At 45.9% G+C, this 24,537-nt stretch overlaps 1 protein-coding gene across 1 annotated transcript in view; it reads right to left on the bottom strand.

The window, feature by feature from the left end:
* Positions 1-24,537, bottom strand: part of Siah3 (siah E3 ubiquitin protein ligase family member 3) — a 66,250-nt gene that overhangs the window by 38,527 nt on the left and 3,186 nt on the right. The gene's annotated exons all lie outside the window — the stretch shown is intronic.

Below are 24,537 nucleotides of genomic sequence, written 5' to 3'. Positions count from 1 at the left end.
CCGGGCCAGCCTGGCAGCGTGCTCAGTGTCACAGTGCGGGGCATAACATTGAGCTGACCCCAGCCTGGCAGCATGCTCAGTGTTAGAGCTCAGGGTAGAGCACTGGGGTAGGTGACCCTCTTGCTACTTTGGATGCTCATCCGCTGTGAACTGCCCAGTTCCCTCTCTGCCAAAGAAACAGAACATTGGTGCCTTTACACGGCATCTTTATGAACAAAGAGTTACGTAGGAGACAGTGTGTCCTATTCTGTGGTTCTTTCTTCCCCTGCTGCCCAGCTTGAGTGGGTTCCTGATCCATCCATTCATTCAGCAGCACCTGGGCACGTTTGTAAGAGGTAAAGTACCAGGAGGACAGCATCCAAAGATGGCAGTCTTGCCACATTTCTACTTCCTGTTCAGCCACTGCGCCAGTAGTGTTTGCCACCCTTTTTATGGTACACGTCCTTGCCATTTTCCCCCCGGGGTACTGTGGTAGTCTTCACCTCCAGGCCCTTCTCACAGTTACCACACTACCCTGCCATGGAGTTCCTAAGGTGTAGGGCAGGGTCCCTCCTCAAAGACTTTTGTGTCTTTGCCCACATGATGGCTCCCTGGCCTGCTGTACTATCCTGATTTTCTTCAAACCGAGCACTCACACCACTTGGAAAACTCCTTCTTCTTCCTTTTGGTGCCCAACAGGAGCCCTCTGCTTTTGTTTCCGGTTTCTTCTTGGCCTTTGACCCAAACGTGTTTTCCTCTAAGTCTTATGTGGCTCATTCCAGGAAGATTCTTGCAATTCAGATGTGAGCTCCTAACATCTTTGTTTTCTTTCTTTTTTTCCCCTTTCCTTTCCTTTTCTTTTTCTATGCATGCAGGGCCGTACACGTATGTGTTTGTGCTACACAGTGAAGCTCATCCTTTCTTGGTGGCTCTTCCACCAGTTTTTCTTTGAGGCAGGGTTTCTCAGCTAAACCCAGGACTCTGTCACTCAGCTACTCTCATTTCTCATTTAGAGATAGCTTTCCTGGATGATCCAGCCCATAGAAGTTTGTTTTAATTCTTTGCAAAACATATACTCAACGTACTTGTCTATTAACTTATTTTTTTTTTAAATTCATTTCCTAATTGGACTGTAAACTCTGTGATAGCTTACTCATGTCACACATTGTCATACCCTTAAAGCTTAGAGGGGACTGGGCTCACAGTGGATGCCGACCAATTATTTGGGTGGGTGAATAGGTGAGTGAGTGACTAGGCAGAGAGGTAGATGGATGGATGGGTGGGTAGATGGACGAGTGAGTGGTGAGTGGATGAGTGATTAGACAAATAAGTGGATGGATAGATATATCAGCGGATATATGGGTCCTGGGAACTCAACCTTATGCTTACAGAGTAAGTGCTCTTACCCTCCAGACCATCCCCTCAGCCCCAGCCCCTAGATTCAGTTTTGTAAGGAAATAATTCTGTTGTTTGGTTAAGATGCTATTATTTGTCCTGCTTTTATAGATGATCTTGTTCCTAAGTGAGACAGAACTCTGCAGACGTTTCCAGTCTAGACCGAGAGATGCTGTAGCAGTTCACAGTTCTTTGAGGGATTTGGAGAGTTCTGGACAGCAGGGATGGACCTAGCCATCCTCAATCCCAGTGGCTTGCTACTCAGTCGATTCAGGAGCCTCGCAGGCTCTCAGAGACCCTCAAGTTCCTGCCTACATCACTACAACAACAACAAGTCATCAGGGAGGCTTTGTGTCAGAGCTGAAACCTCTTCCAATCCATGGCTGCTCCCATCAATAAAACCCTTGGCTTCAGCTGTATTCCCAGCCAGCATTGGCTTTCCCCTCCTTTATGCCTCCATATTATTTGTAACTCCTGTACAGTGAGCAGACTCTGCAGACATCCAACTGATGTCATCCACAGGCTCTGGGTTCACAACTGCCCCCCCCTGACTTAACGTGGTAAGTGATTTTAACCAAGAAGCCCCTGCTTTCTCTCTGCATTGCATCCCACCAATGACTTGGCCAATCCAGGTTCTGCTTGGAGTCTCTAACTCTGGGCCATGTCTCAGCCTCGCTGAGCCCTGGTGCTCTCATTTGTGAAATGAGAATTATTACTTTGCTGTGTTGTTGGAAGAGCCAAATGGGACGCCATATGCGTGGCCCGCCACAGACTCTAAACTCTCCCCCTTCTCCCTCCCCTCTTGCTCCTTGCCACATTCACACAGGGCTCAGATTGGGCACGTGTCCATCTCAATGGCTGAAGTTCTTGATCCAAAGCCTCTTCTAGAGAAATGCCATTCAAGCTCTTTGAGAGCCGAGGCTATCCCTTTTTCTTCCAATGATGCCTGAGATGGACCCTTATCCTTAGAAGGCATGAGATAGATAGATACGCTGTGAGTTTAGAAATGCTGTTCTGAATGTTTTTAGGAGTCTGTACAGAGGCCAGCCATTCCTTTGGAAGTTGCACTTAAGGGAACAGTGGGATTTTACAACTGGTATAATAAAGAAGCCATCGTCAGGACTTTGTGAGACTCAAAAACCAGTGCCATCCCAGCTGGCCCAATAGGACAATCAAAGTCTCCTCTCTTCTAAGAGGAATTAGATTAGAGCTAAAGCTTAAAATCAAAATCAAAAATCAAATGTAGTCAGCACCAAACTTCTTCCAGGAGCCCAGAATGAAGTTTATGACAAGAGCGGAAAAAGCCTGTTTCAATCAGCCATTATAAGCCCCAGGAGCTTCCTTCGGGTTAAAACCATGCAGAGAAGCTGATTGTGACCAGGCAGAAAAACAAACAAACAAACAAACAAACAAACAAAAAACAACAAAAAACAGTCAGCACCTAAATGTAGTAGCTTAAACCGAATGGGACAGAGAGAAGGGAGGGGATTTGGCATAACAGAATGGAGGAGACCTTGGTGATAGAAAGAACTACTCTACTTTTTCTTCATTTAGAAAAGCTGTAACTTAAAAAACAACCTGCCTTTTTCCACTCAGAGCATTATAGTAAGCAAGGGCCTACGTGGCAAATCCACTGGCGGAGAGTGTGGAGCTGACAGCACTCTAGTTGTCTCCGCACTGACTCTGGTTATCTCCGCACTGCCCTGAGAGAGAGTCGTGCTGCCTCAACCCACTTTGCAATCAAGTAAACTGAGGTTTCTGAAGACCGGGCCCTTGCTCAAAGGCAGCTCACTGGCAAGCCGAGCTGAGTGGGACTCCAAACACAGCCTGTGCAAGAAGTACGTGAATCTCAAGTGTGTTGCTTCGAGAACTGTAGCCCCTGTGTGCTCCAGGATCTGCTACTGAGGCCCTGAAAATGCACACTGGCTATTTTCTGAAAGGTTCTGTCATGCTGCATCTTACTTAGGTCAGAGAAGATGCCCCCCCCATCCATCCCAGCAATTATGTTCAGGTAAATTTGGAATCCTTGTTTCTCTGTCTTCACCAGTGTCCCTCACAGAAAACCAATGGGTGGCTTCCTCTGAAGCTGGCTGATGTCCCTCAGATACGAATGAGGCCACGAGAGCTGCATCCAAGAGCTCGCCTAGGCTGTGGCTCCGTCCTTTTGACTACATCTAACATCTGAAATGTTCTGGTGTTAACAAACCAGGCCAGCGGACCATTACATTAAATCAATCAATAAGTTTCAAAAACATTTTTCTCCTGCTTTGTGGAGGGGGGGGGCGCATCAAAACACGTTAGAGGACCAAGTTTGGATTGAGAATTCACAGATTTTTGTACGCCGAGTTCTAGAATGTAGCGAGAGAGCATTAGCTCCACACTGACAACCGCCCTGGCTCTTTCCCACATGTGGTGGGCATGCCACCTCAGCCTGCCCATCTGAGTTCCGTCCAGGCTCTACAAAAGCAAGTCTTGCCCTGTGGGCAGAGGGCCATGCTTGCTGCCGGCATAGTTCACGCTTGCAGGGGGTAGAGATGTGTAGATGACCAGTTTGGGATACCCAGAAAGAGGGGGTGGGAGGTGCAAGAGCCAGGCAGGAGTCACTTGTGGTTATCCTTACCTCCAAGGTGGAGCAAAGCCCTCTAGAGCTTGAGGCTCAAAGAATCTTCTTAGGAGCCTCAAGCAAGAGTGGCTGTGCAGACTCACTGAGGAGGAAATTCTCTTCATTACCTTAACTATGACTACCACTACCACCACCACCACCACGACTACTGATGATGATGATGATGATGATAGCGACGACAACAATAATTTGCTTCCCTGAGAGCTTGCCATACATCCACCAGGCAATGTTCCATGTATGGAGAAGAACTCATTAAGTGACAGCTTCTCAGAGCTTCCAGTTTGGTCTGGTGTGGGGATAGAGGCTTGGCAGTCTTGAACCACGATAGGCATATACAAAAATAGTGACGGAGGGATTCCTGACAGGGGATGACATTCAAGCAGTCCTGGAGGGTTAGAGCTCACCAAAGAAGCAGGGAAAGGTATTTTGTAGGGAGAACAGAGTGAGGCATCAAGGCTGTACATGGTATACAAGGGTATACATATGGTGCTGGGACCAATACAGAAACAGCAGGTATTGAAAGAAAATAATCAAGAAAGTGCTAGACATGGCAGGGTACCCTGTAAATCCAGCAGTTGGATGGGTGAAGAAATGGGGATAAGGACTTCAAGGCCAGCCTCAGCTACATGACAAATTCAAGGCCAGTGTGGTTGCATGAGATTCTGTCTTAAAGTTCTCTCTCTGTGTGTATGAATGAATTAACAAAGGCCTGGTTATTCACTGATTAAATAAATATGTATGCAGCCCCTGAAATATGCCAGGCATGGTTCTGTACTAGATATAATGCTGTGGGAAAGGCAGAGAAGATCCCTGCTCTCACTGGGCTTTCATTCTAATAAGGAAGCAGGGGTATCACAGGCATCAATAACACAAATCAGAGATGACAGATGTGACTGCTACGGATGACGGGTGGTAGAAAAGAGCGGATGAAGGAGACATGGTCAGAGATGACGAGGAAGCTCATTTAGTTGTGTGTTCTGCCACCTGCATGTGTTTATTGAGGGCCTGCTTTGGAAGGTGTTTTTATCATGGAGACGGAACAGTCACTGGTCCTGCTTACGGCATTTCTGTCTCGCAGCAGACTCACACACTGCTTCAACAGTCACACACCACATGGGAACGTGTGCATCAATATCAGATGTTGAAGGCGCTGGTCCTGTGAGATGATAATGGAGAGGAAAGATGCCATGGCTTGGTATTTTTACTGTACCTTTTCTGTGCATAGATGGGTCTGTATAAGTGGATACCGGGGTGATACAGCCCCACAGCATTCAATACAGCAGCCTGCTGCATAGACACGTAGCCTAAGCGCAGCAAGCTGTGCCAGGTATGGACACCTAGGCTGTCAAATATACCATATATTCACATGATTATGGGATTGCCTATTTGTGAGTATCTCAGCCGACATCACATTGTTAAGTGATGCTTACATGCTTCTAACCTACTGCTAAGTTGCATCCTGAAAAAAAAAAAAAAGATTTTTGACAGAGCAGAGCCAAGGATCCTGGCCTACACTGGTGTCTTGTAAAGGCTGCTTTGGGAGGTTTAAAGAGAAGTCCATAGAGGGAGGAGGCAAGGAGAATTCACCATACCAAACGGGTGGAGGGTGAGGGCCAGCGGATTGTTGACTGAAGCCAGCCAGCAGGCAAGGGTCCTGCCATGTCCAGCTTTGACCAGGGACCACACTTCTGTTGCTGTTTCTTTTCTTTTGTCATTCACTCTGCCTGCTCCCCACAACCCCTGCACTCATGATGTGCCTTGTGCATGAACGCACGTTTTGCACGCGGGTGGGCCTATGTGCCTGTGGATGTCTGTGCACCTGTGTGCAAGCGCATGGGGAAGCCGGACATTAATGGTAGGAATCATCCTCAGTTGCTCACCTTATGATTTGAGGTAGGGTCACTTAAGACCTAGACCTAGAGCTTGCCATATGGACAACGAGACAAGCTTGCTCTGGAGATCCCCTGCCACCACCGCCATCCGGTACTTAGACGGGCTCTGGGGATCAGAGCTCCCATCCTCACACTTGGATGGTAAGTACAGTCATTCCGGAGCCATCTCTCGGGCCGCTGTTTTTATCTCTTAATTAGAGCGCGTGTTTTTATTGTGGTAAATGCATCTGACATAACACTTAGCGTCTCAACTGCTTTCGAGCGTATAATTCGGTGGAGTTAAGTTCACAATATGCAGCTGTCATCACTGTTCCCAAAGGGTGCTCATTACTCTAGGCAGGAGCCGGGGCCGCCCAGCCGTAACACCCACTTCCTCCTCCCCTCGCCCCGGTTACTTCTCACCTACCTTACGTCTCTACAGATTTGCCCGTTTTATATAATCCGTACGAATGGAAACGCACCGTTTGTTATTTTGGTTTCTAGCAGATTTTTAAAAAATCATGATGCTTTTCATCTTTCAGGTGTCAAAGGCACTGGTCCGGTTAGATGATAACGGAGCTGAAAGATGTCACGGCTTAGTACGTTTCTTGCACCTTTTCTGTTGTATAGATGGGTCTGCATAAGCAAATGCCCAGTGTGACACAGCCCTACAGCGTTCAATACAGCAGCCTGCTGCATGGACACAGAGCCTAAGAGCAGCAAGCTGTGCCAGGTCTGTACATCAGAACAGCATTCTTTTTCATGGCTAAATCACGGTCCCACTGTATGCATTACCATGTTTTATTGAGTGACCTGTTGACAAGCCCATGCAGGTTGTCTCCACCTTTTGGCCATCGTGGGTAATGTTGTGATTGATATTCGTGCATAAGGATCTGCCTCCGTTTCCGGTTCTTGGAGGTACATAGCTGGAAGCAGAATTCTAGGTCATATGGTAATTCTGTGTTAATTTTTTTTTTTTTTTTTTTTTGGAAGGAAACTCCATTTGGCTTTTTATAGCATCTGGGTCATTTACATTCCTTCCAGCAATGTTCCAAGTTCTCCGGGTTCTCGGCAGCACTTGGCAGTACTTGAACCCTCAGAGCCCTGGCTCTACATCCTCTCAGAACCCCTGATCACCCACATGTGCGTTCTCTGCAGAGCCCTCAGTTTCCTCTCGTCAGTGGGAGGAATTCAAGGGGCTCCTTCTGAATTCCTATCACTAATGATGGAAAGCAGAATCAGAAACAGGAGGACTCTGGGTAAAAAAAAAAAAAAAAAAACTGGGTCAGCCTTGTGGGTCCAGAGGTTTCAGCCCGTGTTGCCCCGCTCTGTTGCTTGTTGGCTGTGGTAAGTAAGGCATGAGGTCATGGTGGGGACCGCACAGTGGCAGAGAGCCATTTATCTCATGGTGGACTGGAAAGGGGAGAGGTGTGGAGGGAGATAGCTCAAGGACAAGAACGGTTCTTCAAGAACATGCCCCAGTGACCGACTTTTTCAACTAGGCCTCACTTCCCAAGAGATTAATTCAGTGTTAAAGCCAGACTTCTGGACAAAGCCCCACATTTGAACTTTGCTTCCCTGGGGACCAAGCGTTCAAACACTGATCTTCCGAGAACATTTCATATCCAAAGCGCCATAGAACTGGAGAGCTGGTGAAGAGTTTGGGACCTCGCCATTGGACGACTGTCTTCCAAGGACTACTTCAACCTCCCCCTTACAGCCCTACTCCTCATAATGGAATAAAACTGCTCAAGGCAACAGCAGAACATGGAACAAATCAGCCGCTCCGTCATCTTCTCCCCACCTCTCTTCCATCCTCCGTGATCTGCAGTACTTTTAGGAGCCTGAAGCCTGGCAAAGCAGAACCTAAGCTCAGGCTCCCCAGGCTCTCTTACAGCAGGCCAAGCCCCTCCCAGGGCTCTCAGAGTATGGTCCAGCTAGCCTGAGAAAGCATCCCAGGTCTGTCTGTCTCTCTCTGCCTCCCTCCCTCTCTTTATATCTGTCTGTCTCCCAGCCCCCCCCCCCCGTATATGCGTGTACACTGCACCTGTGCGACAGTTGATGCCAAGTGTCTCCCTGTATTACTCTTCACCGTATGTATTGAGACAGGGTGTCTGATTGAAACCACGCAGTCATTTGCTAAGCTAACTGGCCAGCAAGCTCTGCACCCCCACCCCTGCCCCAAGAGCCTCTAGTTCCTGCCTCCCATGGCCGAGAGGCTCATGGTGTGGCCTCCTAGGACGATGCTGGTGGTTGAGAGTAGGCCCTCCAGTGAGCCCAGCAAGCACTTCTCCTCCCGAGCCGTCTCCCCAGTCCCCACAGCAGCTCTCTTTGATTCTGAACCTTTTCTTGCCAGTCCAGATATCCTGCATGGCACCCGGGGGTTCTGGAAGGAGCTACAAAAACACATGCAGGCTGGTTGGAGTCCTATTTGGAGCGAAGCAGGGCAAACAAATAACAGGATCAGAAACGGGTGATGTATGTATCCATGTCACCTTCCGCGAGGTGCCTACTGATCTGAAGCGTGCTGATGTGCCAGACATTCTCATCTGAAACCCACAATCCACCCCGGGAGCTGGCAAGGCGCGTGCTTGGATTCGCTTGGATTTTGCAAGCCGAAAAGGTGACTGCCCAAGGTCAGGGCTTAGAAGAACAGGGAAGGTCTGACTCCAGGACCTGAGTGGGCTCCTCTCCCAGCAAGCAGATGACTCATTTTGGTCTTGTTGGCTCCAAGCTGCCCAGGGCCTTTGGTAAGAACTGAGCCAGGCTTCCAACAATCAATCAAGAGTTTTCCTGAGGCACCTGCATGAGCTGCTCCCTAGTCTTCCCAGGCTGTTCTTCAAAAAAATAAAATAAAATAAAAGGCTTTCTCAATTTTTTGACCAGTCAGTGCTGAGGTCAACCTCCCATCCCCCGCCTCCCACAGAAACCACTCTTCTGTTCTGTCCCATTCAGCCCAGCAAAGCCCATTTCCCTCATGATATTCAAATTGGAAACCTCTTCCTGTTCTCATTAGTTTGGTCCGCAGCAGTCATTACAGACTAAACAATTAATCCCTGAATGCCAATTTCTTACTAGAATTATCCTGGACTCAACAGCTTATTTTCTTAGCAGTGAGGCTGAAGCAATTACTCCAGGCTTTTGTAAGCAAACCTGCTGTGTTTGGCACTTTGCGTGTGTTCATCATTGCTGGCTCCTTGTCTCTGCTCTGTATAACTGTGAAGGGCCAGCGCTGGTGGCTGGCAGCGGCTTCACTGCTTATCCTCCTCTGGTCTTGAACCTACTCCCTGCCTTGTTTCACCTCATGGCATGCCTCAGGAGACAGGCTCACCTTAGACTGTTTCTATCTTGGTTACCTGCTCAGGTATGACTTTTACTCTTTCTTTCTTTTCTTGTTTTTTTGCGGGGGTGGGGGGGAGGAAGGAGGGTAGGAGTCATCTAAGGATGATCTTGAGCTTGAAATTCTCCTACCTCCATCTCCTCCTGCCTCCATCTCCAATGTACTGGGTTACAAGTCTATATAAAGCTATACCTCACTTGACACAGTGCTGGGAATTGAACCCAGGGATCTGAACCTAGTAGGCAAGCACTCTACCAGCTGAACCACATCCCAAGTCCCTCATATCTTCAACCTCTTGCCTTCTTCTTGTAGTCCTTAGCTTCTGTTTATTAATTAGAGCTCTGTTTGCTAAGAACCCACCTTACACTAGTCGTTTTATTTACACTACAGCCTTGGGATATGGGCCCCTGGGGAATTCATCATCTGATAAGGACACAGCCATGAGAATGAAAGCAGAATGAGGTCTGAGCACTGCACTTTGAAGCTCTCCAGGGACCCAAGATGCAGCAGTAGCAGTAGCAGCAGTATCTGATCCTTCCCCTGGGACAGGCTCATCAGGAAAATCTTTTGCTGAAGAAGAGGCATGAACTGGGTCTTGGGAATTCCAGGGTGGGTGGCTAGTCTTTGGCTATGGCTGTGCTTCTTGCCGCTGGATGTCCCCAGTTGCTTGGGATACTTGCCAGTGTCATACTCTGCAGATGTGACATTCTGTCTATCTGGTCACATCCCCAAGACCTTAGGGAGTAAGGCGTTACATCTGCCATCTTGGTTCTGTGACAGCTTAGTGATAACTGCAGACACCTGCTGCCTGCTCCAGACAGAGGGAGGAGCAGGTTCTAGAGCCCCTTGGGCTGTCCACTGTGAAATTCTACCCTGTCTGGACGTGTGTCTCCTGGCCTACTACAGCAATGCCTATCTCTAATTTCCCAGATCCATGGAGGGAAATAATAATTTTAGTTTTCTCTTTTCTCCTCTGGGAGTTTTTAGGAGAGATATGCAGAAGTACACAAAGAAACCAATCTTACTAATTCTTCAGCAAGATGATGAAATGATGCAGACATGGTGGTACACGCCTGTTATCCCAGTACTTGGGAGGCAGAGTCAGGAGGATAGGTGTAAATTTGAGGCCAGCCTGGGCTACATGGAGAGTTCCAGCCCAGCCAGCAATACATGGTGAGACACTGTCTCAAACAAACAAACAAAACGCAGAGAATTTAACAGATACATCTGGTGATGTTGGATTGCATAACAGTCATTTCAGCATTGGAAATGTGTCCCTTCCTTGTATGTACGGCTTACTTCCATTCATAATTTGAAACTTTCATTCCCAGAGACTCATCTTGAGGTTACTAAGTGAATATGAGGAGACGTTTCCCTGAAGACTCTTTACTTGACTTGGGAAAAGAAAGTGAAAGAGAAATGCTTTCATGAGGACGCCTATATACCAGGTACTGGACTAGGTGTAATGGTATGAACCTACCTCATCCGCCTTCATTAACCTCACTATGTGTCTCACATAGTGAGGAAATCAAAACTCAGGGTGGGTAAGTGACTTGCCATAGTTAGGAACATTAGAACTAAACTTGAAGTCACATTTGAGTCCAAAGTATATATGCTCTAGTTTTATTTCTGTTTCTGTGATAAAATACCCTGAACAAAAAACAACAACAACAACAACAACAAAAACAAAAACAAAAAACAAAACAAAAAACAGCAACTTAGGGGAGAAAAGGGCTTAATTCAGCTCACAATTCCAATTTATTGTCCAATGGAGAGGTCAAGGTAGGAACGCCAAAGACCCACACCCACAGTCAAGAGCAGAGAGAAATTACTTGCTTGCTTGTGCTCTGATCTCTCTTCTACAGCTCAGGACATCCTGCATAGGGAATGGTGCTGCCTATAGTGGGCTGGATCTTCCCACATTGTTACTATAATTAAGACAATCCCCACAGCATGGCTTCAGGGCACATCAGTTTAGACAATTCCTCAAAGAGACTCTCTTCCCAGGTGATTCTACACTGTGTCAAGTTGACAGTTTAAGCTAACCATCACAATCTTTGCTCTTTCCAATAAATCCGTGGATTTTTTTTTTTTAACTTTTAAACCTCTGCTACCTCTAAATAAAATGAGTTCTGCTATATAATCAGCCTATACTTGCCCTTTCCGTTTTATTCTCTCAGATTCAGGTCAGGAGCCTTATCAGTTGAGCTGTCCAAGCCTTCTTCCATTTTATTCTCATCTCATTTATCCTGTCACTCCACCATTTGCTGTGAGTTACCTCAAACTTCAAACTTTGTTTGGTTTGAGTTGTTTTTTGCTTGTTTGTTTTGTTGTTGTTGTTGTGCTTTCTTTTTTTGAGACAGCCTCTCACGTGGAGCTCAGGCTGGCTTCAACTCATTAAGTTGCCAAAAACTGGTACTGAGCTTCTGATATTCCTGTCTCTACCTCCCAAGTGGGATGACAGGTGTGCACCATCACATCTCACTTTCAAGGCAGTGTCTAAAGTCAGTCCAACTGCAGATCCCTAGCTCTGCGCATCAGGGTTACCTTGGAGAGAGGCACAGAGCAAGTGTCACCCCTGTCATTCGTCAGATGGAGAGATCAAGGCTGAGTGCTCAGACAGAACCCTCTGGGAAGCAAGGAGGAGAGCTGGCGAGGCTTCACCCCTGAATTCTAGGTAGACCTCCTTCACCAGGTATGTTCAGAAGGAGCTGGGGGAAAGGGCTGGGGACTAACCTTGCTGTTCCTCATTTCTCCTGGATTATGGGCAAACAGTGTGCTTCTGGCGTGTGTGTCGGTGAGAACGCTGAGCAGGGTCCAGCCGGCATTTATTTAATTGTCAGAAGCAGACAGATCACATTGGCTTCAGTGAGGCAACCTCTTGATGCATACCCTCCCTAGCCCTTCTGGGCAGGGTGTGTGCCAGGGGAGAGCAGTCTGCTGCTTACCAGGCCAGTGCCAGCCTACTTACCTCCACATCACCCCCCTGAGAGATGCTGTGGTGATAGCAGGCAGCCTGGGGGGGGGGTGCAACTATCTGGCATGGCATTGAGTCAGAGTGTGCTGTGAGCCTTCTGCAGCCACTAGCGACGGCTGCCATGCCTTGCCTTCCTTGGGTGATTTCCCCCTGCCAAACCGCTGGGTGAAACTTTTCCTTCTCTCTCTGGGGCCACGGCTCTTGAGGACGGTGGCCTAGCATATTCATTCTGTACATTGCACGCAGGCTTCCTCCCCACAGATGTCTTATCAATAAATAAATGGAGAAAAGTATAGGGCATTAGGGAAGTTTGCCAGAAGCCTAGGTGAGGCTGAGCTGAATTAGGGAGGAGGTGCTCATTAAATTTTCCCTCCTCTTTGATTTTTAGGGAGATAAATTTAGCAATAACCTGTGGCTGCTGGTGCTAATGAGAAAGATGTTTCAAAGGCCCATGGTTCTCAGAGAAGGTGCTGTAGGAGAGCCATGTCTCTCAAAGGCCCCTTTTCCTTCTGTATAAAAAAAGATCTTTTTCCCCTTCTTTTTTTTTTAACCCTAGAGGAAAAACATGGAATGACAGTCTAGTGCCTAAAGAAAATTTGCATTCCCCACTGTCAAAGAAAAGCAAATCAGATATTACCCAGACAACCAGGCTGTCTCAGGTCTCAGGTCTCAGGTCTCAGGCTGGGGTTCAGTCCAAGTTTCAAACATTTTGTCTATAAAACAGGTAAACCTATTAAAAGCAAGTATCTGGTGCACAAACTTCTTTTGTTTGAGACAGGTGTTAGTTGGGAATTTTAGTGAAACTGTGGCAATGGTTTCCCTAGAATATTTTATAAATTTTTATACACCCTGAATTGGGAGAGCTGGACACCTTGTAGAAGCTTCCAGATAAACTATTCTGAAATCAGAGAAGAGAAACACATCTTAAAACAAGATTGAAAGTGTGAGCCACTTTTGACAAGTTGCCTTGTCTCAATTTCCTCTTGTGTAAACAGGTTGTGATGTCTAGTTTTATGTCAACTCAACACAAGCTAGAGTTTTTTGTTTTTTGGTTTTTTTTTTTGTTTTGTTTTTGTTTTTTTGTAAAGAAGAAACCTTAATTGAGAAGATGCCCTTACTAAATTGGCCCATAAGCAAAACTGTGAGGCATTTTCTTCATTAATGATTGATGTAGGAGGGCCCAGCCCATGTGGGTGGTGCTACCCTCAGGGTTCGTGGTCCTGGGTGTATAAGAAAGCAGGATGAACAAGCCATGGGGAGCAAGACAATAAGCAGCACGCCTCCATGGCCTCTGCATCAGCGCCTGCCTCCAGGTTTCTGCCTTGAGTTACCGCTCTGACTTGCCTCAGTGATGGACAACAAGCTGTTGCATGAAACAAAACTTCTTTCCCCAAGTTACCTGTGGTCATGGTGCTTTATCATAGCAATAGAAACCCAACCTAAGACATGAGGCACAGAGTTAGGCCTTTATTCTGGGAATGATATGTGTGATTTTTTTTTTCCTACATGAAACTATTTTGTAACAAATTTAAATAGTTCTGCAGATCCTTTTACTTAAGAGCATTTCATCCTTAGACACAGTGTTTTAGCCAGTTGCAACAGACTGTACCAAAAGTACTTTAATAAGATACTAAAACAAATGCATAACACCATATTACACACCCAAACACCATGAAGAGCATACCAATTGACAGTTTATACGAGTTTTTCACCTTAAGAAGCATAGTAATTGAAAATTTTTATTTATTATTTGTGTATGTGTGTATGTTGTGAGAATTCTGGCATTTTGGTTTCTTTAAAAACACAGAAATACAAGAACATGTTTTTGTGTTAATCCCAGGTTAGGGAAGTGGGGCTGCTTTGGACAGTCACAGCAGCTGATTATGGTCTGCTTCATGCTCTAGCAGAATCGTGGTTTTGCCAGCTGCAGATAGTTTTTGCAATTGTGTAACATTTGGAATTCTGGAAACTTTTCAGAGGATGTATAAATGCTAGGGCATAGGCAAGGTGGGTGGTTGTTGGTTGTTCGGGGAGGGATGCTTGTAGTTGGTTAGTTGTGCTCAAAGAAGAAACAAAGAGAAAAAATTATATTCAAGGATCTCTCTCTTTCTGTCTCTCTCTGTCTCTCACCATCTCTCTGTCTCTTTCTCTCTCCCCCCTTCTTTCTTTCCCTCCCTTTTATCCTGGTTTCTCTTCTATCTAGTGATAGGGGTTGAAACTGGAAAATTAAAAGGTAGGAAAAAGAAGAACTCACAAAGTAGAAAAGACTAGCTAGGAGCAAAGAAGAAACCAAAAAAAAAAAAAAATTAGAAATTAGATTCAAGGATCTCTGCCATACACTCTATCCTTCTTTCTCTCCTATCTGGTGGTAGGGGGTGAAACTGGGGGATAAAAGGTGGGAAAAACCTACAAAGTAGCAAAGACCAGCTCTGTGTGTGAGTGTGTGTGTGTGTGTGTGTGTGTGTGTGTGTGTGTGCAGGCATGTGTATGCCACAGAACATGTGTGGGTCAGATGACAACTCTTCAAGAGCCAGCTCTTTCCCTCCTTCTGTTGAGGCGGGGTCACTCTCATTGTCTCTGCTACCTGTGTGTTCCAGGCTAGCTGGAAGCTGAGCTTCTGGGTTATTCTCCTGCCTCTGTCTTCCATGTGACCAGAGGAGTGCTGGAATTACAGACGCTTACCACTGCATTTGGCTTTCTGAGGGTTCTGAGGATCAAACTCAGGTCACCAACCTTGTGTGGCAAATGCCTTTACCTGCTGAACCATCTCACTAGCCCAATAAGCACAGCGATTTAACCAGTGAACCAAAATTTGGAAGGCTAGGTAGTCACCTCTATATAACCATCCTAACATCTGCAAGAAACAGATGGATGACAATTTAGAACCAAAAGCATGGCTCAAACTGTATTCCTCTCCTAAGATGTTCATTCATGTGGACGTTCTTTCCCTGATGATGCCTGCTTTCCAATGTCAACTTGTGCTAAGTAGCCTATACATTTACAACTTTTGGACTTTGGAATAAAAAATAATGGGTTTGGTTTAGAAAAACCTTTAAAAATATGATTCACATTAATGAAAGCTTTGCTTTAGAAAAAAATGAAGGTTATGGCTGGTGGCAGTTCTCTACTGGATCCTCTCACTGGGATATGTTTTCCATATATATATATATATATAAAATCTCCATTGTGTCTTCCAATTAGTTAATTACAAATAGGAACCACCAAGGAAACACGTTTGTAACAGAGGTCCCTTGTAGAAAGACACAGCACATATTGCTTATAATTACATAATAAAATTTGCTTCATGATAGACCTATGTGATACAGATTTCCAAATATGTTTTCTGCATTTGAAAATTCGTCAATTTTGCCACTTAAAAAAAAAGTTTTGGTGAGAAACTCATTATTTCTCTTTCACTAGAGCCAACGTTGACATTGCTGTGTAAACACTGTCAACAGTAAGTATCTATTTTCTATTATCTACCCACTCATTTCCAAGGCAAAATGGAAAGGCACTTATCTCCCTCCTGTCTCAATGCAAAGACCTGTGCTATGTGACAGGTGGGAGCCAGAGAAAGAGACATCCTTGATGCAGATTTCCAAAGGAAGGGATGAGCCAGGGTAGATTGTTATGCGTACAACTCTCTTCTGTCATTCTTGGGTGTTATTTTCTTAGGGAGATACTAAAGCCTGGTTTTCTGAATAGCGTTTCTACTACATTTCTATGGATCATCCAGGAATCCAAATGTGTCCCCCACCTCTGATATGGTGCCTCATAATATTGGGAGCAGGAAGCAGGAGCAGCATTTTAAAGAGATTCCCAGGTGATTGTTACCTAACGCTATTGCACCAGTAAGACCATCACTGCTTCTGGGTCCTGGATCCATTCAGGGAGTCTGTAATGTCAAAACTTTTTGAATAATTATACATGTCATGCTCTTGTTTTTCAGTCATTCAGGGGTGTGCTGTGGTGTCTTGGCTACTTTTCTAATGCGATGCTAAGATAACCATGATCTGGACAACAGTTTCCTGCAGGCCTACAGTTTCAGAAGGTGAGTTGTGATGATTTTGGCAGGAAGCACAGCAGCAGGCAGGCAGGCATGCACTGGAGCAGTAGCTGAGAGTTTACATCCTGATTCATAAGCACAGGCAGAGAGAGAGAGACACACACTGGAAGAGGGAATGTCACAGGCTTTTTGAAACCTCAAAGCTTACCCCCAGTGACATAACTCCTCCAACAAGGCCACACCTCCTAATCTTTCCCAAACAGTTCCACCAACTGGGGACTAAGTATTCAAACACATGAGCCTTTGGGGGCCATTCTCATTCAAACCACATCAAGTGGTGTCTTCTAGAGGCTGCATGATGTGTGATATTGTACGATAAATCAGATTATTAATGTGTGTTTATTTCCACACTAACATTATAAGCAATATTTTCCCCTCTGTGTATTTCTATGAGGGCCTTCTCTTAAAAGAGCGTTTCTTATGTACCTATAGAACAGCCTCCTTTGTGGTTTCCAGTTTTAATTAACTGGAAGGTACAATGGATATTTCATACACACACAACTATATCTATATGTAGATAGATAGATAGATAGATAGATAGATAGATAGATAGATACACACACATATGCAAAACATACCCCATGAGAGGTTTCAGTAGAGAACTGCCATCAGCCATAACCTTCATTTTTTTCTAACTGGAAAAACTTTTGTTAATGTGAATAATATTCTCAGAAGTTTTCTAAAAGGAGCTGAAGTTCCAATAAAGCTTTTAGCTTTTACATGAAGATTCAAAAGTTGTAAAGTTGTTAATGTATAGGCTACTTAGCACAAGTTGACACTGGAAAGCAGACATCATCAAGGAAAGAACGTCCACATGAATGAACATCTTAGGAGAGGAATACAGTTTGAGCCATGCTTTTGGTTCTAAATTGTCATCCATCTGTTTCTTGCAGATGTTAGGATGGTTATATAGAGGTGACTACCTAGCCTTCCAAATTTTGGTTCACTGGTTAAATCGCTGTGTTTATTGGGCTAGTGAGATGGTTCAGCAGGTAAAGGCATTTGCCACACAAGGTTGGTGACCTGATTTTGATCCTCAGAACCCTCAGAAAGCCAAATGCAGTGGTAAGCGTCTGTAATTCCAGCGCTCCTCTGGTCACATGGGAGACAGAGGCAGGAGAATAACCCAGAAGCTCACCTGTCAGCTAGCCTGGAGCACACATGTAGCGGAGACAATGAGAGTGACCCTGCCTCAACACAATTTTATTCCTAAATGAAAATGCATTTTAGATGCTGTTGCCAAATTAATATTTGAACCTTTCTCGCCACACAAAATGAAAATGGTTCAGGAATAGCTATGATGATAAAAGGTTGTCCCAGCCTTTATTCTATCTGTGACGGTTAGCTTTAATTGTCAACTTTCCACAACCTACAGTGACTTGACGTGAGAGCCTCCATTAGGAAATGGCTACATCTGGTCGGCCTATCTATGGGGGATTGTCTTTAATTCACTGGTAGATCAAGTTCATTGTGGGCTACGCATCCCCTAGTCGGGGTTCTTCAAGCATATAAAAATGGAGAAGTGAACTCAGTCTAAGCAAACAAGTGGGTAATCAAGAAGCTTGCAGATGCTTATTCCCTCTCTGTTCTTGGATGAGGTGGCACAAGCTCCCCCTGAGTTGCTGCCTTGACTTTCCCATGATGATGGACTGTGACCTGGAATCCTAAGCCGAACAAACTCTTCCAGCCGTAAGTGGTTCTGTCACAGCAACCTAAATGCAACTAGAGCCATATCCCAATTATAAAATAATTACATTGATGCTTTCTTGACCTTCCTTAATGTACTGCTGTTTAAAAACTGAGATGGCTAATATTTATATAAATACATATTATTTGGCAATAGTGTTTCAATGACTAATGCTAAGAATTTTTTATTTTTTTTTTAGTAATTTAAAACTCACTGGGACTCTAGCATATGCAAATTCACTGTTTTGTTTTTGTTTATATGTTTTTATTTGTCTTTGTCTTTTGGGCTAGGCTCCTGCTCTGTAGCTCAGGGTGGTCTGGAAACTCACCATGTAGTCTCCACTTTGGCCTCAAACTCATGGTAATTCTCCTGTCTCAACTTCCTAAGGGTTGGGATTACAGGCGTGAGCCATCATGCTTAGCAATTAACTGGCATTTGAGAAAAATAAGCATTTTTTTTTTCTCCAAGTGGTCTTTTGGAAAAGGCGCCCTGAATGTCGCTTCCAGCCGTGGTTATGTTCATAACTTGTGATTATTTTTAAATTGTCCTGTCAAGAGGAAGTTAAATCTCACTCAACCCAAAAGCTCAGTGATTGGCTTCTCCTTCCTCCCCCTTGTGCATGCTCATTCCTGACTATCATTTCTCTATGAAATTTCCACTGAGTCTCTCAGAAATCAATACCATGTACATTTTCTGAAAGGCTTGGGCAATTTGCTTGAGTCTGAATGATTACTGCATTCTGCAGATCTGCGCCTGCCAGAGCGAGGCCGTCATCTCCCAGAATAAGGAAAGAGAAGCTGTCGTCAGGGAAAGCAGAGGATGCCTCTGAGATCCTCGCTATTTTCCGATGAAGTCTTCGACGTGGCTCACCCTATGAGAGATGCTATTTTTGGACAATCCTTTTCCCATTGGCTAACCGGATCTGTGTGTTAGTGAGACGTTCCAAGTAGATCAGCGGAATGGCAGGTGATAGAGCTTTCCTTTCAACTTCAATACTCTTTTTTTTTTTTTTTTTTTTTTTTTTAGAAACATCTTGTGGTGTGACCCAATGAGGAGAAGGGCTGAAACACAGATGTCTTAGGCATGGGTTCTAATTTTGACATCCACTTCCGTGTATCAAGATTTCCATGCAATTCCCCTCTTTAATGGAGTTCAGAAACTATAGACCACATCCCCTAGAACCATCATTGTGAATCCATGTTCCTATAATTTCACATGTACACCTACCTCTTTTGACTGTTTGGTGGGAGGATAAGAATTTGGTACCAATGTTCTGAGCTTTCTTAAAAATGCTGTCAACAAAATATTCCCAACTCCTTGGGTTGATTGTCTTTAAAGGGCTAACAAGCCCTTTTCAAAGCAGTTTAAGGTAGCACAGTTAGTACTGTGCTCAATAACTATAGGGGGATTTTAAAACTCACAAACTAAAAATTACATGTACAGTCTTCACATGAGTTCCCCCACAACGGAACCAGAGATAAGGACTCTGAGGCAATTGTTGCCTTGGAGGTTATTCCAGCAAGCAGAGGAAGAAAACAAAGTCAACACAAGCTGCAGGTGTCCAGCTCCCTGAGAAGCCTTGAGAAATACAGAGAAAGCCTCCTACGGTTACTCAGCAGGGGCTGGAGCACCATACCCATGTATATATATATGTTGATATACACATATCATACCCGTGGTCATACACACACACACACACACACACACATATAACATGAATGAAACATGCTCTTAGCTCAATATTTTCCAGTGAGAGAGAGTGCATTCAACATTCATCCACAACCTTGCCTGGGTTGTGATTTGTGAAGAGTCAATGTGAAAAGGCACCACATAAGAAGTGCCAAAAGGAACAGGGTTTTCATCCAAGAAAGAGAAAGCTGCTAACCAAAAACTCATCCATATCGGGTCAGCTTATTAACCCCTTTCTGTTTTGATATTCTGTAGGTTGGAGTGTGATAATAATACACTCCTTCCTAGTGACCATTAAAGGCTCAGTTCCACGCTAGACGGTTCTAGGACGTAGCCAGCCTTCAGTAAATGATAGCTAATTTTGACTGTTACCGCCATGACTAATCCAGAGTGTATCTGAGACAGTGAACAACTATTAACGCGAGAATCTCAGGATATGTGATGTATGTCACATGAATATCTAACTTATGGCACAGGAGCCTGAGTCTCTGAGTGGCTACTTGCCTCGGACTCCTTGACACATTTTGGCCGAGTCCTGTGACACACTGGGTCCTGTGAGGACCCATGGTGTCTGGGTACAAGGTCAGGAGTTGTCTGGGTTAGCTGGGCAGCCTGCTGTAAAACCTATATTGTTGAAATGATTTGGGTTCTGTCTCTGTGGGACCTATTAGATAAAATAACATTGTCTTTCCTCTATAAGCATGGCTTTTGATGACCCCTGCCTCTCACATTGTACCCTCTCCTCCCTCGTCACAAGGCGTTGTAGGGGTCAGGCGTAGGAGAGGCCTAACCTCACTCCCATCTTAAACCGCCCTCTCTTTGCTGGAATCTGATGCTGTGGGCTGGTGGAGACAGACCAGCAGCACAGAGCACATCCCTCATCATGGATTCATGATTTAAAAATACATCAAAGAACCCACGCATGGTATTAAGAGATACGATACCTTAAAAGTACAACTGACATTCCCAGGTAGACCACAATTCTAAATTATCCACACACAAAAAACAATCCTATTCTGCAATCGGAGGCTGGTTTCATCCTGGACTCTCAGCCAACGTGAAAACCTAGCCTTTGGTAACAGAACTTGATCTGTCCCGCTATTTGACCCTCTGGAGTGGTGGCTGCTTGGCTTTGGTGGCCCCTCATACGTGTCCAGGTCACGCATCTGTATCAGCCTTTTAGATATAAGAAACCGTTGTTTCTCTGATGCCCCATTGTAGCCCAGCTGGCAACATCCGAGAGCAAAGCTCCTCTAAGATGGCACCCAATATTGCCAGTGACTCATCTTACAGGAGCACCATTCCCTACCAGGGTGCCTGTTCCCTCGTGGTATTGGCACAGCAGAGCAACAGTCTGAATGCAGACCGTGAGGAGGAGACCTGTCCCTCCTGCCGCTGTGACCTTGGACTGCCTCCTTGATCTTTAAGCCTCATGGTTTGGACCTCGACTTTGAATTGGAATGTTGTTCTCCCTTGGAGAACATGCTTTGAAACTTTGTGCTGCAACAGGTATGTCTCCCATTGCCTTAACTCTGCTGTTTTGCTTCTCTGACCAAGATAGTATAAAAGGAGGGGTTTATGCGAGTCTTACTGTTCCATAGGGTTAGAGTCCATGATGGTGGGACAGAGGTAGCCGGCGGCAGGTGGTGGGAGCAGCCGCTGAGAGCTCACATCTGGAGCCACAAACAGAAGGCACAGAAAGCCCTCAAAATGGCTCAGCTCTTCTGAATCCTCATAGCCCACCCCATGACATAGCTCCCCAGCAAGGCCACGCCTCCTAATTTTCCCCAAACAGACACCAACCAAGGACCAAATATTCAAATGCCTGATAATTTGGGGGGGGACACATCTCTTTCAAGTTTTCATACTTCCTAACAGCTAGTTTGAAGAGTTTGTTCAGCCTTCCAAGTTAAACACAAAAACGAGGTCATATTTACACTAGGCCCAAGGATTCAGAATGTGCACCCCTGCCCAGCTGAGGATAAGCCACGGCGTACATTTAATTTGTGGGAAAGGCATTTCTGATGAACTCAATAGCAACAACAACAGGCATGATCACCACTAGCAATGGTATGATGCTGGGCCATTTTGTTGTGGTTTTTTTTTTTCTTTTGAACCCACACCCCCATTTTACAAAGAAAAAGAAATGAGGGTCACAAAAGATCAAAGATATCACTCAGGACCAGAAGTTCCTGACCCCAAAATAATTAATGCTGGAGGAGATGGAAATGATAACTACCACAATGTGATAATGATGCATTGTGCAATGAGTTGAAGTATCACCCTGGGCCCCATAAATGTGTACATTTACATGTCCACTGGGAAGCAAGAAGAGCCTATCCATTCGGAACTAGGAAGAGGTGAGCTCAAAAAAAAAAAAAAAAAGCAGCATTGGATCCCACCCTGCTCTGCCTCCAAAACCCACAGCTGGCTAAAACACCAAGCTTCCTTCCCAGCTCTGCCATTTGTAGCTGTGGCAGCCATAAGAAACTAGCACAGGGGAGCCCCCCCTTTGTGATCCCAGTCTCCCTGGCTGCTTACAAACTTTAACTTCCTTGCTTTGACATGCCCTCCATCACTCCCTGAGATCAGAACCCATGGGAAGGCGAGTCTCCATTCCCCAGGTGGACTTATTGTTCATGACATTGCGTATCTGAACAGGTCACCACACTGCTTGGGGCAAGATGACACTTTAAGCACAGTTAAGACAGTTGGCTTCCACCTCTGCTGTTAACTGCTAGGAAAGTCATCTGTCTTAACTTGGGGAAGCCATTCGCATATCTCTGACCTCTCTGTGGGTTTCAGAGGAACTCTGAGCTCTCAGTTGTCTCATTTCCCTAGACAGTCCTTGTAGGTAGAGAGAGCCTAGTTAGGGGAATTTCACAAAACGGGCTGGAGGATGCTGGGTAACAGACGTAATTTGCTCACCTCTGTCCAGCTCCCAGCCTGCTCTGCAACTCAGTCACTAATATACAGCTAACCAAATTACTGCTCCAGGGCCTGGGGCCTCCTGTTATGTGGCTCAGGAGCCTCATTTGCAATCACCATTAACCAGCAAAGCTGCACGGCTGTTTGGTGCCCATAGTGTCGTAGAATATTTGCAGAAATCAAGGGGCTGATAGAGGCTAAAGAGCCTTTGGTGTAAATGTGATAGAGGGTGGACTTTAGCCTGCCCGCCCCTCCCCCCCCAACTTCTCAGGTGGTAATAAGCAGTGAAATGGCTCTAAACTGGGCCGGAAGAGAGCCTGGGGGAATGTCAAAAGGACTGAGAACGGGGACCCTCTGATGTGACTATGTGGGTAAGAACTAGGTAACCCACATACCAGCTCTTCAACAATCTTACTGCTTTGAACTGCTTTAATGTGGGCATTCACAATGGGCACTCTAAAGGCTGCTCCTCTGTCTAGGAAAACACTGAGGTCCTCCGCTCCCTGTCCACCCCCCGCTGGGCTGTGTCAGGCACAATTAGCAAAGCCCCGGGGCAGTTCAGCAGTTTCAAAGACCACCCCACACAGCAGAGGCGCAACCCACGTTTGACTTGGCCGGTCTCACTTCTCTCCTTTCTCATGGAACTCTCCTTAGAGGACCGCCCCTCTGCCCCCTCTCCTTCCTCCCCATCTCCTCCTACCCTCATCTTCTCCTCCTTCTAACCACCTCTCCCTCAATTCCTACCACCTCTTTTCCCACTTCTTCCTCCCTACCATCCTCGCTCCCCCTCCCCTCGTCGGCTGCACTCACATTCATTTACCCAGTGAATGGATAGTGAGTGGAACCTGAGCAGCCCCAGTTTCAGATTTTGCCTCTGCCGGGCACTTAAATTAAAATCACCATTGTCCTGTATGCCCCGTGTGTGTGCATGTGCGTGCGTGCGTGCGTGCGTGCGTGCCTGTGTGCGTGTGTGTGTGCGTGTGTATGAGCGCGCGCGTGGTGTTCTTCTTGTAAATCCAAGATTAATGAATTATAAGAAAGAATGGCTGGGACCTAGCTGAATGGAGGCAGGGAGGTGAGGTAATAATGTTCTCTGGCCCAGTGTGGAGGAGGGCACTCGGTTATGCATCAGACAGGGCCTTTCGGAAGTTTGCCAGAAAGCGTTTTGCTAGCATTTCTTTTGAAAAACTCATTTATCAAAGCTGTGGTCAAGAGGAGGAAGTTACCCAGCCGCCTCTGCTCACTGTAGGCTTGGGAAGGGCTGAGGACTTGGGTGGGGGGAAGGGGGAGCCTGCAGACCCTTCCTTGGAGAACCTTGGCTAAAGGAACTGGCTGCGACACCTCTGCAGACAGGGATGCTTCTAGCGGGTAGGCCAATGGGCAAGGAACCAAGAGAGAAAAGCTGCCTAGTTTGGAAAGGGGCAGCAGATACAGGGAGTATGAGCTGGAGGCAGCCTGGGGCTGGGCAGCACCTGGAGACTGCTAGCCTGAAAGCGGGGCTCCCTGGAAGAACATCTTTTATGGGGGGGACACCATTTGGAATCCCAATCTAGGCAAAGCGTTACCAGTACAGGCAGACACAAACAGACACAGGAGAATCCAGGGAGTGAGTCCTGCTTACTCATTTCTAGGCAGGCACTTAAAGCCCTGACCTGTTCCAGGTCAGCCGTTCATGCCGAAGAACCCTTTAGAGTGGGCTCATGAGTATAAAAGCTCTATCCAGAATGTCTGCAGTCCCTGGGAGGCTCTGCTTTCCATCAGCTCAAAGGACTCCCAGGTTAGTGAGACCGCTAATGAAGGTGACCTATGGAAGCATAGAAGATACAATACATGGTCGTCTCTGCTCAGCACTTGCTTGCAGTCTTTAGATGCTGTCAGGAAAGCCCAGAACTGTTTCCACACAGTCACAGCTCCAGGCAGCCCGGGAAAACAAGGCTATGTTCTGCAGCCTCCGTCACCATTCCAGGTCTCAGCCTGCCTTA

This window comes from Meriones unguiculatus, chromosome 9, assembly GCF_030254825.1.
Source record: "Meriones unguiculatus strain TT.TT164.6M chromosome 9, Bangor_MerUng_6.1, whole genome shotgun sequence".
NCBI classification, from domain to species: domain Eukaryota; kingdom Metazoa; phylum Chordata; class Mammalia; order Rodentia; family Muridae; genus Meriones; species Meriones unguiculatus.
The sequence above is the reverse complement of the archived record's forward strand: the minus strand, read 5'-3'. Positions and strand labels throughout refer to the sequence as shown.